Source organism: Quercus suber, unplaced genomic scaffold (genome assembly GCF_002906115.3).
Source record: "Quercus suber isolate HL8 unplaced genomic scaffold, Cork oak 2.0 scaffold_371, whole genome shotgun sequence".
Classification (NCBI taxonomy): domain Eukaryota; kingdom Viridiplantae; phylum Streptophyta; class Magnoliopsida; order Fagales; family Fagaceae; genus Quercus; species Quercus suber.
This window is the reverse complement of record NW_027069823.1, coordinates 495229-511553: the sequence shown is the minus strand read 5'-3', so window position 1 is coordinate 511553 and position 16325 is coordinate 495229. Positions and strand designations below refer to the sequence as shown.

The 16325-nt window shown below is 39.4% G+C and overlaps 2 long non-coding RNA genes across 2 annotated transcripts; both read left to right on the top strand.

Moving 5' to 3' along the window:
• Nucleotides 1-563: 563 nt before the first annotated feature.
• On the top strand, nt 564-3079 carry LOC136061989 (uncharacterized). The gene is made up of 2 exons (XR_010623836.1): nt 564-1489; nt 2771-3079. It is a non-coding gene; the product is annotated as an uncharacterized LOC136061989 (long non-coding RNA).
• Nucleotides 3080-11908: 8829 nt separating this feature from the next.
• On the top strand, nt 11909-13475 carry LOC136062000 (uncharacterized). The gene is made up of 2 exons (XR_010623850.1): nt 11909-12320; nt 13139-13475. It is a non-coding gene; the product is annotated as an uncharacterized LOC136062000 (long non-coding RNA).
• Nucleotides 13476-16325: the final 2850 nt, after the last annotated feature.

Below are 16325 nucleotides of genomic sequence, written 5' to 3'. Positions count from 1 at the left end.
CCTTTTGATGATCCTCCCTCTTCTTCTTTGGCTAACCCTGTTCCGAGCCCTACACCATCTTGTTTCCAAAAGGCACATGAAGATATTTTTGATGTTATTTTGGATGAGCAGTCTCTTTTCACTAGGGATGGAACAGTTCAGCGCTTCTTGGTTCGCTGGCGAGGACGGCCTGATTTTGATTGTACATGGATCACCAGAAAGGAGTTGCAGCAGCTTGATCCCGCTCTTTTGGAGGCTTACTTGGATTCACTTGCTACCACTTCATCTCTACCTCCTATCACTCGCACAAATGAGCGTCGGCGGAGGCGCCTTGTTGACCCTGTGAGCTTGTGTCTTGATGGAGTTTATTCTGATGTCACTTGATCCTCATGAGCTCTACTCGACGGGGTCGAGTTTCTCCCACCCTAGGGGAGTTGGTGCGGACACCACATGATAGCACATCTGTGGAGATTATCTTTATCATTTATGTTATCTTTATTTGAGTTTATCTTTAGTATTTGATTAGTATTTGAGATTGTTTAGGAGAGTTTATCTTTATCTTTGTGATTTCTGGAAGCTGTATATAAAGCTCCAAATGGTTTCTTTTGTACTTTACAGATTATTATTATTATTGAGATTATTTTCATTGAATTGTTTGGTGGTGATTCCAAACGCCTTAGGTGGGAAGCCTAAGGTTCTTCGGTAGGACTAATCTAGGTGGGAAGCCTAGGTTGTCCTGCATCAACTTGGTATCACTAATCTAGGTGGGAAGTCTAGGTTGTCTTGCATCACTTCTTCTTCCGATTATGGTGTATCCTCAACTATTTTTAAAGACTAAGATGTTGATTTTGGGAAAGTCAAGCCTCTGTCACTTACTGACAAGGGGCTTGTGGAGAATACTACGAAAGATACAAGCTTGGTGATTCTTGGCCATGAAAGTGTAAATGCTAATGGATGGCAGTGTGTCAAAGAATATAGGCACAATGTGATTTTCTTACAAGAGACACATCAACATTAATTGAAAAAAAAAAATTTGTAGGTGAGTACAATATTCATAGTAAAATATAGGAGAACGAATATAAAACCACTATGCCACTGTTTTAATCCCCATGTTAAATAGAGGACTGCTGAGCTTGGAGTGAGTCACTGATATGGACCTCTTTGAACTTTGTTTTCCTGAGGCCTTGTGTGAAGTTTGTGCTGCATGTTTTCATCCATATTTCGTCTATTGCAACCTACTAGACTGTGGTCGAGCTTTACTGACATTTTGGTGAGAGACTGCATGTGATGGAGGTCCATCAAAGGGGCCCAGCTTTCATCAGAGAGTGGTCTGACATGGTAGACTATGGTCGAGCTTTGTTGACATTTAATTTGGTGAGAGACTGCATGTGGTGGAGGTCCATCAAAGGGGCCCAGCTTTCATCAGGGAGTGGTCTGACATGGTAGACTGTGGTCGGAGGTTGCTGTCATTTTGTTCTGTTAGAGAACTGTGGTTATATACTTACATTAGGTATGAGGATTTTTATTTGTCTCAATGAAATGGTGGAGCATACTGATGTCGTGAATGTCGATGGATATATGTAAATGGAAATTCAAATTGATTGACATAGGCTAAAGGATTGACCTCTTAAGAACCTACTTACAAGGTGTTTGTCAAAATGTCTGACAGAAAGATTTTTGTGACATGAGGATTTGAAAGTGTATTTCTGGGATTAAATTTGCAATATCTTTTCTGGTTTAGTTGGAGAGGCATAAGTTTTTGTTTTTGTACCTCTTGCTAGAGTAACATTCTTCCTCTATCCTCATGCTATCTGCTTCAGAAGCCTCATGCTTTCCTGCTGCTTGCACCAACGCCTTCCATGTCCACTTCAAATTACCTTACCTACTACTCACTCCACAAACTTCTGCCAAGCCCATCTCTCCATTCTAGAGGGCCAAATTCTCTGCCATTTCATCGTTCAAGCTGCTCTTACTGCCTCCCAAGCCTAGCCCATCTCTCCATTCTAGAGTGTATTTTTATTCATTATAGCTATTAAATCTACTACTTTACACTGGAATTTGAATTCAAATTATATTTGTGGATAGTCATATGAATTTGGTGAAGGTGCACTTTTGCTAAGCATTTCTTTAGTGGTTGTTTTGATTTTATTTTAATGAATGGTAAAATGCATTGGGGAGAATTTAATTAGTATCCAAGACTAGGGTGCTTAAGTATGATTAAATAATTCCTCTATATGAAGTTTTTTAAAAAAGCTTCTTTTTTATTTCCCCAAAAGTTTCTTAGGAGATCAGATAAGGCTTTTGTGGGTCTTTCATGTGTTTTTCATGATGTGGTTGCGGGCATTTGTTGTTCCTTCGTGGTTGAACCAATGTTTTTATATATGAATCATTATTGTAACATTGAGCTGCAACGACTTTATATATATGATACTAATATTGAAGTTTTTTGTATTTCAATGTCCTCCCCCATTTGTGTATTACATTATGAATGACCTCTTTGTATTTCAATGTACCCTGAACGATATAAATGTTTTGTTCCATAATTTTATCAAATACAACACTTATTCTTAGCTATAAATGTATATATATTTTGAGTGAATTGTCAACCTCAGGTCCTCAAGGATATGCTTTTGATTCTTTGGAAAAAGCAGATAATAACCATTTGATTCACAATGTTTCGTACTTGATGTTTCTTTATCTTGGGGTCTTTTGCATCATCAAGTTTTACTTTATTGATATGCAGAATATAATGTCAGTATTGTGAGCTTGAACATTATTTGATGTTTTTCAGGTCACACATACCCGTTAGATATTGGATTCAAACAGATTGCATATAGTATAAAGAGCATCCACTCAAATGGTTCCAAAACAAGAAGAGGATAGAATCATTGGTTTCCTGCTGCTATCGGAAGTTATGTATGTGCCGATTGTTGGAATTTCTTTTAGAAAGAAGCAACCAGTAATGATGTCAATTTTCAGGCACTGTTGCTACTTGTAGGCATGTTTCATCTAAAAATAGCAAGGAGTGTTTTTGGAAGTGAACTTTAGGAAGAATTCACTATTAATTTGTTGAATGTGTTTATGTTATCACTGTTAAACATGTTTTTGATGTAGTGTCTCATTTGTGAAACTTGACTGTTATAAGTTTAAGATTTTTTGCTAAATAGAATGTCTTGTTTATTTCCTTTTGTTTTTGTTTTTAATACAGGAGAGCTTCACTGATCCAACCAATAAGATAATGAAAACTTCAAAAGAAAAATTTACAAATAAAATTTGTTAAAATCTATTATATGTTCGCAACTAGTTAAATATTGATTTCAAAGATAAAACCAAAAGTATTGATAGATAGCATTTAAAGGATGTTATGAAAGGGAAGAATCCCATAACAAAAAATAGGGGAAAAATTAGAAGAAAATTCTAGGTTAGGAGCCATTTAACTCAGTAAATGTTTAGAGTAAGTAGTTTACCTAAAAATTAAAAGTTCTCCCTTGGCTGCTACTAATCACATTCAGGATGAGGGAGGAAAAGTTCACATATATTGATTTCTTCTCTCTCTACCCCACAGAGTAATAGAACAATTTTGCATGAGAAATGTGGAACAACATTTGACAACACTGTATGCTAAGGTTCTTAGAAAATATTTTGCTGTACTAATAAAAGAGAGAGTCTCATGTCTCTAGTGGTAGAGGCTCTTATGGATGATGTATCTAGTTTCTCAATCCCAACGAAGACCATTGAGGACATTCCCCAATCCCAACAAAGAATTATGTAACAGTAATCTAATTTCTTTTATATATTGTTTACAGAGGGACCATTAGTATAGGATGTACCTGGTTTACATGAGCAATAAAATTTTTACATTTTCTATTAAATAATTTCCATCTTTTATTTCTGTGTACATCGTTCATACATAAGGTATCTCTTAATTTTCATTGGTGGTACAATTTTGAAAAATAATTAAGCACGTTAGAATATACTTGTTTGTCACTCTGCTTCGTTCACTGCTCCATGAGGGAGAGAATTTGCAGTTGCAATTGCTACTAATGAGAACCCAGTATTCCACTGAAACTTTGAAGTTCAATATCTGTTTTCACTCTGATTCTCCTTCCTAAATTCTGTGGAACCTTCTCTAGGATTCAACATTGACCAATTCTAAAGGAAAGTTGGCAGCTATTCAATGAAGAAAAGTGTAGTTTTCTTCTTGCAAATTGCACAAATGTCTTCTTCGAAGTTTGTGGACTAAAATCAATGACAAACTTGTTGCGATGGTGTTATCCTTTTCTTGATTCATTCGCATTAGAAGACTTTTTTTCATGCAGAAGTTGCACAAATATATCCTTATCATGATTTGATTATGCATGTGGAATTATGATTTTGAATGATTAAAGGTTTCACACCCAACCTAATGTAAAACGTTGCTCAGTGATTTCTCGAATATATGAGTGCTTGTTTTTCCTTTATCATTAAGTGACAGACGTGATTATTTATCTATATTTAGTCTTTTTTTTTTTACCATCTCAAATATTTGTCATTATTTTTTTTAATGGTAAAATATATTTACCATCTCTAATATATTATTATTTTTTATTTGAGAAACACACACACATATATAGGGGAAGAGAGATGAGATATGGGAATATACTCACACGCCAACACCAAAACTGCATGCAACAGTTAGTGTCGCGGAGCAAGTAATAAACTCATTCTCAATATCACACCTTATCGATGTAGAATGACTCTAATATATTATTGTTTGATGTTTTGGGAGCAAAACATTGTTACATAATTAAATAGAGGATTAAATAATTCTAAACAACGTATTAAATATATGATTTTCTGCACACAAAAAAATAAATAAATAGAAAAGAACAACTTTAGGAAATCTACTAATGTAACTATGTAAGATTAGTTAGAATTAATTTGGAATGAATTTATTCATTAATTTTGTCTAATTTTTATTATTTTATTATTAATATTCATTAACTTGTCATTACCACATTCTATTTTTTCTCAAAAAAACACTTATCTAATATTAATATAAGAGATTATTATTCTTATTCATTAATTAAGTTATAATTAATTTTCCTTAAAAAACATACTTATCAGCTTCTTTAGTACTTGTAAGGACTCACTTTGGGAATGCCCCAAACAATACATTTTTAGAGAGTGGGTTAAAGAAATTGGCCTTTGCAGAAAAACAGAGCCAAAATGATGAACTCACCACCGTTGAAGGCTAGAGCATACAAGTTCTACTTTAATGCTGCTCTTCGGCACTGATCCGAGGAGTTTGATCTTTTTCCACCTTCTCTCATTTTCTCCTTTTTCTCTTTCTCTTTCTCTTTCTTTCTCCCTTTCTTCTTTTTTTTCCCCCCTCCAACTGTTCTGTTGGTTTCTCTTATATAGTCCTCTTCCTCCCATCTCTCTTTTCCATCTGTTGATCATCCATGCGCTTTTCCTCTGACCGTCCGTCCCATCAGCTGTACTATCAGTACTCAAGTGATTCATAATAACCAAGGTTGCCCTGTCCAAGAGTCACATCTCCATTAGTGTGGCTAGAGGGTTAGGTGAACGCATTTAGTGTGGAGGTGACAACCTGTCCTGCGCATGTTCCCCCACCTGGAGCTAGCCTCGGTCCGCCGAGGACAGGGTTATCCTCGGTGGGGATTTTTAAAGCTCAGGCCTTCATATATCGTCCTCGGACGATCCTTCTTCCTCCGCATAGGCCCTGGGCCGGATGTAAAGTGGGCCGAGGTCACCAGGCCCACAGGCCTCACAATAGCCCCTCAAAATCCTGCTGTCCGTATCCTTGGACGGGGAGGAGGATTTTGATATCCCCGGGCCCTCTACATGATTCACCAACCCCGGTCCATGTCGGCATTGGAGTCTTTTCGCCTGCCCAAGGTACGTTTCTGGTGCTTCGAGGCCCAGTGCCCTTTCACATTAAATTTTGGCGGCTCCACGTTTCCCACTTCCAACGGTGTGATGGTGATCGCTTGGTGGGGATTTTCCGCTTTTATGGGCGGGAAGGTATGCTTGATTAACTTTAATTGGGGATATAAATATTTGTTTGAACCGCTTGGCCTCCTCATTTGCGCACTTACGAACTTCAGTACATATTCTCTGAATTTGATCCAATTTCCACATTGACAAGCGCCCCTTTCCCGCGTAAAAAGCTTGCCCAAGGAGAATCTCCCAATTTTTGTAAGTCTTCTTCTCTCTATAGCACAAAATTTTCTTTGGTTTCTCTCTCATTCCCTTTCTCGGGTCCTTTAGACATTGCTAGGAATGGGTAAGTTTAAGAAGTTAGTTGAGTTTGAAGAGATGACGGAGAAGTTCATTGCTGATTGTGGGAGTTTTGTTTGTCTTTCTACAAATCCACACGCCTTCTCGCACCATTTTCATCTGGTCAACAAGGAGGATTTGGAAATCGTTCTTAGGGCGGAGCTTTTTCTGAACGAGGTCAATAACCAGGTTAGGGCCACCCACAAGATCCTCGGATACAATCCAGCCCAGAAGTCGTTCCTTGTCCCAAAGCATGTTATCAGGGCTCGTGATCCTCAGCTTAGGCAAATCACTGTGGTAGAGGACGGTTTTGCGCTTTCCGAAGGATCTTCTATTTCGGAAGGCATTCCGTTGGCAGGCTCTTCCTCGTCCAATAAGTGGCCGAGGCCGAGGAAGGGAGCTCGGAGGAAGTAGAGGAAGTGGTTGAACTAAGCTCGTCTGAGGACGAATTCAGTGTATTTGACCGAGCTGATCAACCTGAGGATCCCTCCAGTGATCTAGGGGACCCCCACTTGTCCGAAGCCGATCTTCAGCCCTCAAGAGTTGGTACCCAAGCCGAGATGGGTCCTAGGAGATAGCCCCCAATCAGCCTTCTTGACTTGCTTGAGGGCAAGTCTGGAAAAAGGGTGCCGAGGGAGTCACAACCCCAGCCTCCTCTACCCGGTTCTCAGCCTTCGCCTGCGCAGACCAGGTCTTCATACATCCCCCCAATCTATGAATCTCGGCTTGAGTCCCCCGAGACAAAAAGAAAGAGGCCTTCCAAGGGCAAAGACCCAGTGGATGGGGACAGATCCCATCCTTCTCCAGGGGAGAATGAAGCCCGACGACCTTCTAAACAACTGAGGCTGGGTGGTCAGCGAAAAGGAAAAGAAATTGTTCAATAGTCCGAGCCCCAGGCCTGGTTGCCTGGCTGCCTGCTGCCATGCTCCATGGAAAACCTTTGATAGACGACACTACTATCCGAGATTTCCGAGGACGTAAGGGGGCTCATGTAGCCAATGCCCTGGAGAGGACCCTTCTCCTACCCTTTGACATGGCTGAGCTTGGGAGCATGAGGGGGCCAGAGGTTGCCGACATCCTCAAGAGATACCTGGGCATGGTAGGACCTCTAGTACTTGTTTATTTCGTTTGAATTTTATTGCCTAGCACCTCCCCTCCCCTTTACGGCGTATCTGTTTTGGTTGGCAAGCTATCCAGGCTGTTTTCAGGCTGGATGAGGAGGTCGACGACCAGAGTAACGCTTTGGTGAAAGAACGTGACAAGTTCTTGAAGGCTGCAAGTACCCTTAAGAGATCCGAGGCAAATCTCAAAAAGGCTATTGAAAATCTGGAGGAGGTGACAAAGGCTAAAGATAGTGCGGCCTCTAACTTAGCCGCGGGTACGAAGCAGGCCGAGGATCAGACAAAGCACTTACAGGAGGTCGAGGGCCAACTACGGGCTGCCAAAGAGGATATCACCGACCTAAAGAAAAAGTTGGCCGAGGCGGTCTGGACAAAGGGTATTGCCGAGTATGCTAGGGACGAGGCCGTGAGGGCCAAAGAACTGGCTGAGTTTGCGAGAATAGACGCTGAGCGTTCCGTAGAACAGGCGGAGGAGGAGGCCTTTGCTGAGGGGATGGCCAAGACTGAAGCTACCTTCAAGGCTCAAGTCCCTAAAGTGTGCAGGCGCTTTTGTTCCCAAACCTGGAATGAAGCCCTCAACCAAGCGGGGGTTGATGCCTCGTCTGACCTTAGGAGGGCAACGAGAGTGTATTACCGCCTTGCAATTCGCAAGGTTGTACCCATTACTTCCGAGGAAGAGTCTGCCTTACCAGAGGCAAGTGAAAGTCGGACCAAAACTGCTGAGGACACATCTTCAGCTGACAGACCTTTTGAGGAGGCTGAGCCCCGTAGAGCGTTGGAGGGGGTTAGAGTTGACAGTCAAAAAGCGCCCTAATATGCGATGAGGCTTCCTACTGACTCCCAAGCCACACTCACTGCCCCCTAGATCCTTCATATCGTGGAAGGGTCCTCTGAAGTAGCCCCTTAGAGTCAGGGTCCCTAGGAGTTAGTTGAAGCCTTTCAATAAGCTCTTCAAGATAAGCTGCCCACCGAGTTGGGGGGAATAAGCCATTTCGTTGGGTCACCCCGTTTCGATGGCATGGGACACGCTTATTCGTTTTCTTTTTCTTTTCATTTTGTTTTTTGCCTTGGCGACATTGTAACGAAACTACATATTTTCTATTTGAAATATATATTCAATAGTTTGCTTTTGGTTTTTTAATTGGTGCTTCCTTTGACTCATTATATTTTAATGTTTTGCTCAATACCTTGGTTCCGTTCTGGACTTAGTCTCATGAGACAATCAGCTGTCCTTCAAGTTTGTATCCGAGGACCGTACCACAACTCGGTTCCTTCTAACGCTTTTATTCTTCTGCAAATAGCCAACTTTCCTATAGGTCTGAGTCCGAGGACCATGCAAGACCGTGGTTCAGTCTAACACTTCTGTTCTTCTGTAAGTAGCTAGTTTCCCGTAGGTTTGGGTCCGAGGACCATGCAAGACCTTGATTCTGTCTAGTACCCAGGTATATTTGAGTGGTTAGTTTCCCCATAGGTTTGAGTCCGAGGACCATGCAAGATCGTGGTTCAGTCTAACACTTCTGTTCTTCTGTAAGTAGCTAGTTTCCCCATAGGTTTGGGTCCGAGAACCATGCAAGACCTTGGTTTTGTCTAGTACCCAGGTATATTTGAGTGGTTAGTTTCCCCATAGGTTTGAGTCCGAGGACCATGCAAGACCTTGGTTCTGTCTAACACTTCTGTTCTTCTGTAAGTAGCTAGTTTCCCCATAGGTTTGGGTTTGAGGACCATGCAAGACCTTGGTTCTGTCTAGTACCCAGGTATATTTGAGTGGTTAGTTTCCTCATAGGTTTGAGTTCGAGGACCATGCAAGACTGTGGTTCGGTCTAACACTTCTATTCTTCTGTAAGTAGCTAATTTCCCCATAGGTTTGGGTCCGAGAACCATGCAAGACCTTGGTTCTGTCTAGTACCCAGGTATATTTGAGTAGTTAGTTTCTCCATAGGTTTGAGTCTGAGGACCATGCAAGACCTTGGTTCTGTCTAACACTTCCGTTCTTCTGTAAGTAGCTAGTTTCCCCATAGGTTTGGGTCCGAGGACCATGCAAGACCTTGGTTCTGTCTAGTACCCAGGTATATTTGAGTGGTTAGTTTCCCCATAGATTTGAGTCCGAGGACCATGCAAGACCTTGGTTCTGTCTAACACTTTTGTTCTTCTGTAAGTAGCTAGTTTCCCCATAGGTTTGGGTCCGAGAACCATGCAAGACCTTGGTTCTATCTAGTACCCAGGTATATTTGAGTAGTTAGTTTCCCCATAGGTTTGAGTCCGAGGACCATGCAAGATCTTGGTTTTGTCTAACACTTCTGTTCTTCTGTAAGTAACTAGTTTCGCCATAGGTTTGGGTCCGAGGACCATGCAAAACTTTAGTTCTGTCTAGTACCCAGGTATATTTGAGTGGTTAGTTTCCCAATAGGCTTGAGTCCGAGGACCATGCAAGACCTTGGTTCTGTCTAGTACCCAGGTATATTTGAGTCGTTAGTTTCCCCATAGGTTTGAGCCCGAAGACCATGCAAGACCTTGGTTCTGTCTAACACTTTTGTATGGGGTAAAGGAGATTGTCCTCAGCATTGGCCATATTAGTTTTGGCGTGATGACGGCCTCGGCCCTGCTTCGTCAGAAGTGGGTCATTCTGTGGACCGAACCCTTGACCCCGCAGTGCCCTGGGTAAGGGTGGTTTAGGACTCTAACCTTACACGTGGCAGTAATGCCGCCTTCAGTTGAAGTTTCTGCCCTCATCAGTTACGAGGCGTCTCCTGACTGTTCGCGTTCCGCGCTTGACGTTTGGACACACGAGGCTCGCTCCCATTAATATCCTCATGGATTGATGCAGATCGAACGGTTGATAGCCGCCTTGGAATTTGGTCAGGATTAATGTCGCCGATAATCCTTATTTCGAATTCTGCATAGATCAATTCCTATCAATCTTCACATTCTATTTAAGGCTATATGGGGGGAAATGTCCTTTTACGCTCCACGAACCCTCTACTATACCAGGAAACATGTCCCTTCAACTTTCAGAGCCCCTTCAATAACCCTGCCAGAATTGTGATAAGAGTTTGGAGAAATGGAACGGCCTTGGATGGGAGTGAGGGCACATAGGCCAGAGGTCCTTCTCCATCGACCGAGAGCCATTGTGGCTATAACCCACGTCAGATCTTCAGCGTGGCAAAGTTTGGGCGTCATCCTGATGGTGCCGTGTATAGCGACCAAGAGGGAGGTCCCTGAAGTACATAACGCTCTTCTGCGGGGCGCACCCACATCGGTGGAGGTGTGCAAGATTACGTCATGTTTGGTGCCCGAGTGTTACCGTCTCCAACGGTCAACCACCGTGGGGTTGGAAGAGAATTAAGGGAACATCGTGGGGAAGGGCCGTCAGGTGCCCTTGCATCTGCTCATCTCTTCGTGCCAGCACCACCGCACCGGCTTGGGCGTTGTTGGTAGCCTTAAAACAGGCCTGCCTCAGCCCCCTCCCCTTTAGTTAGCTTTAGAACAGGCCCGTCCGGGCCTTTGTTTGTAGAATTGGTTTTAAAACAAGCCTGTCTGAGCCTTTGTTTGTATCTTGTATTTCCTTTTCATCTAATAAAATATTGCCATTTTTCTTCTCTTTTCCTTTGAATCTTCTACTTCTCTGCATTGGTTTTTTTTTTTCTTTTTTTTTTACAAACGCGTTGTTGTGAACTTTCCGTAAATTAGCTACTTAGGAACGATTGTCCGTTGTGCCTGCTAGTGCACAAATTCTCCCCACAGATGGTACCAATTGTAGGGACTCACTTTGGGAATGCCCCAAACAATACATTTTTAGAGAATGGTTTAAAGAAATTGGCCCTTGCAGACGAACGGAGCCAAAATGATGAACTCACCATCGTTGAAGGCTAGAGCATACAAGTTCTACTTTAATGTTGCTCCTCGGCACTGATCCGAGAAGATTGATCTTTTTCCACCTTCTCTCATTTGCTCCTTTTTCTCTTTCTCCTTCTTTTTCTCTTTCTTTCTCCCTTTCTTTTTTTTTTCCTCCCCCTCCAACTGTTCTGTTGGTTCTTCTTATATAGTCCTCTTCCTCCCATCTCTCTCTTCCATCTGTTGATCATCCATGCGCTTTTCCTCTGACCGTCTGTCCCATCAGCTGCACTATCAGTACTCAAGTGATTCACAATAACCAAGGTTGCCCTGTCCAAGAGTCACATCTCCATTAGTGCGGCCAGAGGGTTAGGTGAGCGCATTTAGTGTGAAGGTGACAACCTGTCCTGGGCATGTTCCCCCACCTAGAGCTAGCCTCGGTCCGCCAAGGATAGGGTTATCCTCGGCGGGGATTTTTAAAGCTCAGGCCTTCCTATATCGTCCTCCGACGATCCTTCTTCCTCGGCATAAGCCTTGGGCCGGATATAAAGTGGGCCGAGGTCACCAAGCCCACAGGCCCCACAGTACTAAAAGCCTATCATTAAATCTTAATAAAATAAAAACTTCATTTTTTCATAAATTAAAAATAAATAAATAAATAACTTCATATAAAAGGCCAAAGGCCCAAACCACTCCTCAAAAGTCAAGACTTCCTCCACCAGGGAGAGAGAGAGAAAGATTCTTCTACCTAAAGTAATTTCAGGGCCTTTTCGGGTCGATCTGGTAGTCTTGGAGCTCCGGTTTCGTCGGGTCGTCCGAGTTCCAGCGGTAAATTGAGAAGGTTTTCGGAGATGTAAGAGTGGTGAAAGATATGGCTTTAATGCCATAGAGCAAGGAAGGCTCAACGGTACGATCCTCAAATGGCGTCCCTTTTTCGTTGAGGAATCTGAGTAGGCATTGAGTCTCATAGACGCTAATTGATAAATTGGTTGATAGAAGGACCATCTAATCGAATGGTGTTTTCGGTTGTTGGCATTGGTGGCCTTGCCAAGACCATTTTGAAATGCCCTCAAAAGTCTGGAATTTTATGAAATGCCGACTGATTACGTATGATTCTCTCCAATCTGTATTTCTCTTTGTGGTTCTTCATCTTATTGCCTTTTATTTTCATTTTTTTTTTTGGTAAAAATATTGGAGATTTTGTGTGTGGATGTGGCATTTTGCTTTATGTTGTTAATTTGTTTTTTGTTATTTGGGGTTTTTCTTGTTTTGGCTGTTTTGTTATCTAGGAGTTAGGTTTTTTTTTTTTTTTAGTATTCTGATTTTATTTTTTTTGGATATTTGAATATGAAAATCCTTTCAATCCAAACTATTACTTTTGTTATCTAAGTTGTTGTTGTTCCTGTTTGATAAATATACTTGTTGGAGAAAGATTTGGATGTTTGACTAACAGTGATACAATGGAAGTGGAGTCTTTTTTTTTTTTTTTAATAGAAAAATAGTGGAGGAGGGGGGAGGTGGCGTTCAAACCGTGGATATCCCAAATTGGAGTCTTTGGTATTTGAAGGAAATGATCCAAATCATTACTTCAAAGTTTCAATCAATTCTATTTTTCTCTCTCTTTCTCATACTGTGCCTTCTAACTAAAAAGTTTCTGATGTAATTAACAACTAGCTTGAAACTAATTAGTAATTTTATAGATATAATGTGAGTATCAAGAAGTAATACTGGCCAATATTGGGAGATATTTTTAGTGAATCAATGCGCATTTTGTCCTAAGATTGCTATTGAAACATTATTGTAGGATAAACCTTAATTTTTACGATGGTATTGTTCTTGCAAGAGGGCCTAAAATTTATAAGCTTTCAGAAAATTCTTTTATTAACATTATGGTTCGCATTACTAAGTTTGTTCATTATAATTAGGTAAGACATTTGAGCCATAAAGCTTAGTTCCTTTCCTACAACCATCAAAGCCCACGTCTATAGGGATTGTCAAGTGCCAGATCAAGCACTGTACTTGCTCTTTTTAGTTGATCAGCTATATCAACAGTGGTTGATTCTTCCCTGCATAGCTGCCTTCGTCACCGTGCAGCTGTAATAATGTTTTAATTTCACTGTATCAAGCATATGAACCTGTTGTAAACATGATAAGTAAACGGGTGATGTTTTACTTGAATTGTATTTAATAATTAGTGTGATTAAGTATGGCATGTATTTTACTGATATATTTGCATTTAATGGTTTTGATTTTAGCTAAAAATTCTATTTTTGACATTTGCCTATAAGTTTTGAAAGAGTAAACTATATGCGTATGTTTTCTTTATTCATCCAAAGAATAAAAAACCTAGGAAACTTTTCGAACTGGTTCTTTGTTCTAATTGGAGAGTTTCTCTAACTGTTTTTAAAGATTAAGATGTTGTATCTGGTGTGGTGCAGTCAAAACTATTTTATTTAGTTTTATGTGTTGCTGCGATATTGTTGCCTAGTTTGTTGCAAGTTTTGTTTTGATGTTTGGTTGGTAACTGTTGTTGTTTTGGCGGGTTGAAGCAACTTTTGCTGCTTGTTCCACCCATTTCAATTAGAGATGTTTCATCAAATTAGTTCTGGATATATTACATTTTGTATAGATAAGGATGTGAGCATATACTCTTTTCATTGATGAATGGTAAAGATTGTTCTCATTCGGTTTACTAACAGCAAATGTAATGTGCTGTTTGTTTGGTTGCCTGATTACGAGAATATTGCATTCTCAGTTAATGTGAAGCTGTTCATGCCATGGGTGAGGATTTTACTAGTAGTATCAGGCTATCAGCATCTGAGAAAGTAGAAAGCATAAAGTAATAGTGGAAGGGAAATTATGAAATTGATATTTTGGTTGGCGTTTGAGATGTTGCTTCGATAATGTTTACCTATTGCTTTAACAGTTTGGAACCAAGGGGTTTCTTTTTTCTAGCATCACTAACCCTTCTCCAGTTTCAAATGCTAAAATCTTCATTGGAGTATCTGACGTTGAATCTTAGGCTTATAGATAGTAATTCAATAATTTAAATAGAAACTTCAAAAGAGGTATTTTGTTGTTTCGATAGACATCTAAACAAACTAGGTTTTTTTTTTTCATAGGCATCGTTCATAATGATAAAAATGTTAGTCCACTGCTAAACAACAATTTCAACACTGGTTCAATTAGTATTAAACACTTATTTACTGATGAGAGTCTCTCCTAAAATACTTTGATATCTTACACTCCCACAGACTGATAGATCATATCTTCCTTACTACTTTCTCAAAACTTGTCAATGGATGAGTTTATAAATTAACTTGTTATTGCCTCCTGTTCTTACATGAAATTTATCTTTTTTCCTTGTTATACATGTGAAATGCATAGTAGTCTTTTCCAGAGATGTAAAATGTGAGTAATTATTGAGTACTCCAAGGGTAGAATGGCATGATAATCCCTTCTCTCACATAATAATGGATCCTACTAATTAAGCTTAAGGTGGGATACACCATATATGTGAGAGAAGGGAGTATCACATCATTTTACTCGTAGGATACCTAATAATCTTCCATAAAATGTAAACTAGTTGGGCAGAAATTTTCTTATTGTAATGAAAATCTTGACAACTGACAATTTCAAAACAATTTTCTAATTGAACTTGTTACTTTTTCTTTTATAATAAGTATTTACTAAATGATCAAATTTTGGATTTTTTTTTTCTTTGTCCTTTCGGCAATGAACTGTTAATGATAACAGAAGGCTGCATTTAATCATGCTGCATTTGGTGGCCAAGAAAGCCCAATAAAAACATATTATCAGTATATAGAACTTCTGTTTTTGTATTTGGCGTAACAAACATAAGTCTATGTTTGTTTATCTTTTTCATACCAGTTTCTTAGCAACCAAAAAAGGAATGGGTGATTCTATTTTTATTCCTTTTTAATTATTATTATTATAATTATTATTTTGGGTTCTAAACATGGCAATTGGGTTGAACCTCAAGACAAGTTTGGTGCACAGTAGAAGGCGAAATTATGAAGGTTCTAAGTTGTACTAAGTGATTCTTAATTTAGATATGGTTAATGCCATATGTACTTTTTTCAAATTTTGTTCTGAGCAAAAAGTTTTTATTGCAAGTTTGTTTTGTTCATTTCTAAATTCATGTATGGATTCTAATGAAAGGTGGGTGTGATCTAGGAACCATGAGTCTCTCACTCTCTATGTTTTCAATTTTACCTGGCTTATTTTATCCCCCCTTTGGTTTTGTCTTGTTTATGAGTTTTGAGTTTTGAGTTTTTTCTTTTTATTTGTGGTTTTATGCTTGTAATATTTTGTTAACAAATGCAGTGCATACTGCACATATAAGTTTACCAAGAAGATAACACCCAATCAATCGTTGCATAAAATTCCATTTGTAAATTTTTCTTGTGATAATTTTTATCACTATTCAAAAATGCTAATCAAAATCCTACTCTTGGAAATCAATCCTGCGATGGAAAGACCTATTACTGAAAGGTCTACTCTGGCAGAGTGGAATAGAAGAAACACTTCTATTTCTGGTTTGATTCCAGCTTGACCATTGACCCTATCAGCTAACACTTTGTTATGTGTACCATCTTTCGAGACCTACAATTCATTTGCAAAACTTCTCTAATACTGAACAAGGTCTCGTCTATTTCACTTGAAATGATTGGAATTCATTTTTAGCTTTTCGAATTTGACAATGTATTGATTTTCCGCTATTTAAAATTTATAAGGATATGACATTGAAATACTGAAAAAACACTTTTAAATTTATAATATTAATCTGAATTTTTTTTTTTTGATGAACAATATTAATTAGATTTATCTCAACCAAATACTCTTTAAAATTTGAAAGGGAAATATATTTAATTATTCAAATGAATTAATATTAATCTGAATAATGAAATATATATCCATTTCAAATTAATAAACTTATTTGGGGGCAAAAATAGCCAAATATCACTATTTTTTGAAATTATTAGTGTTTTACCACTGTTTGAGAAATATTTAGTAATGTACCACTTTTTTGAAACTTGAGTTTCACAAACTCAAGTTTGACATAAAAAGTCTACTCAGAACTCGAGTTTA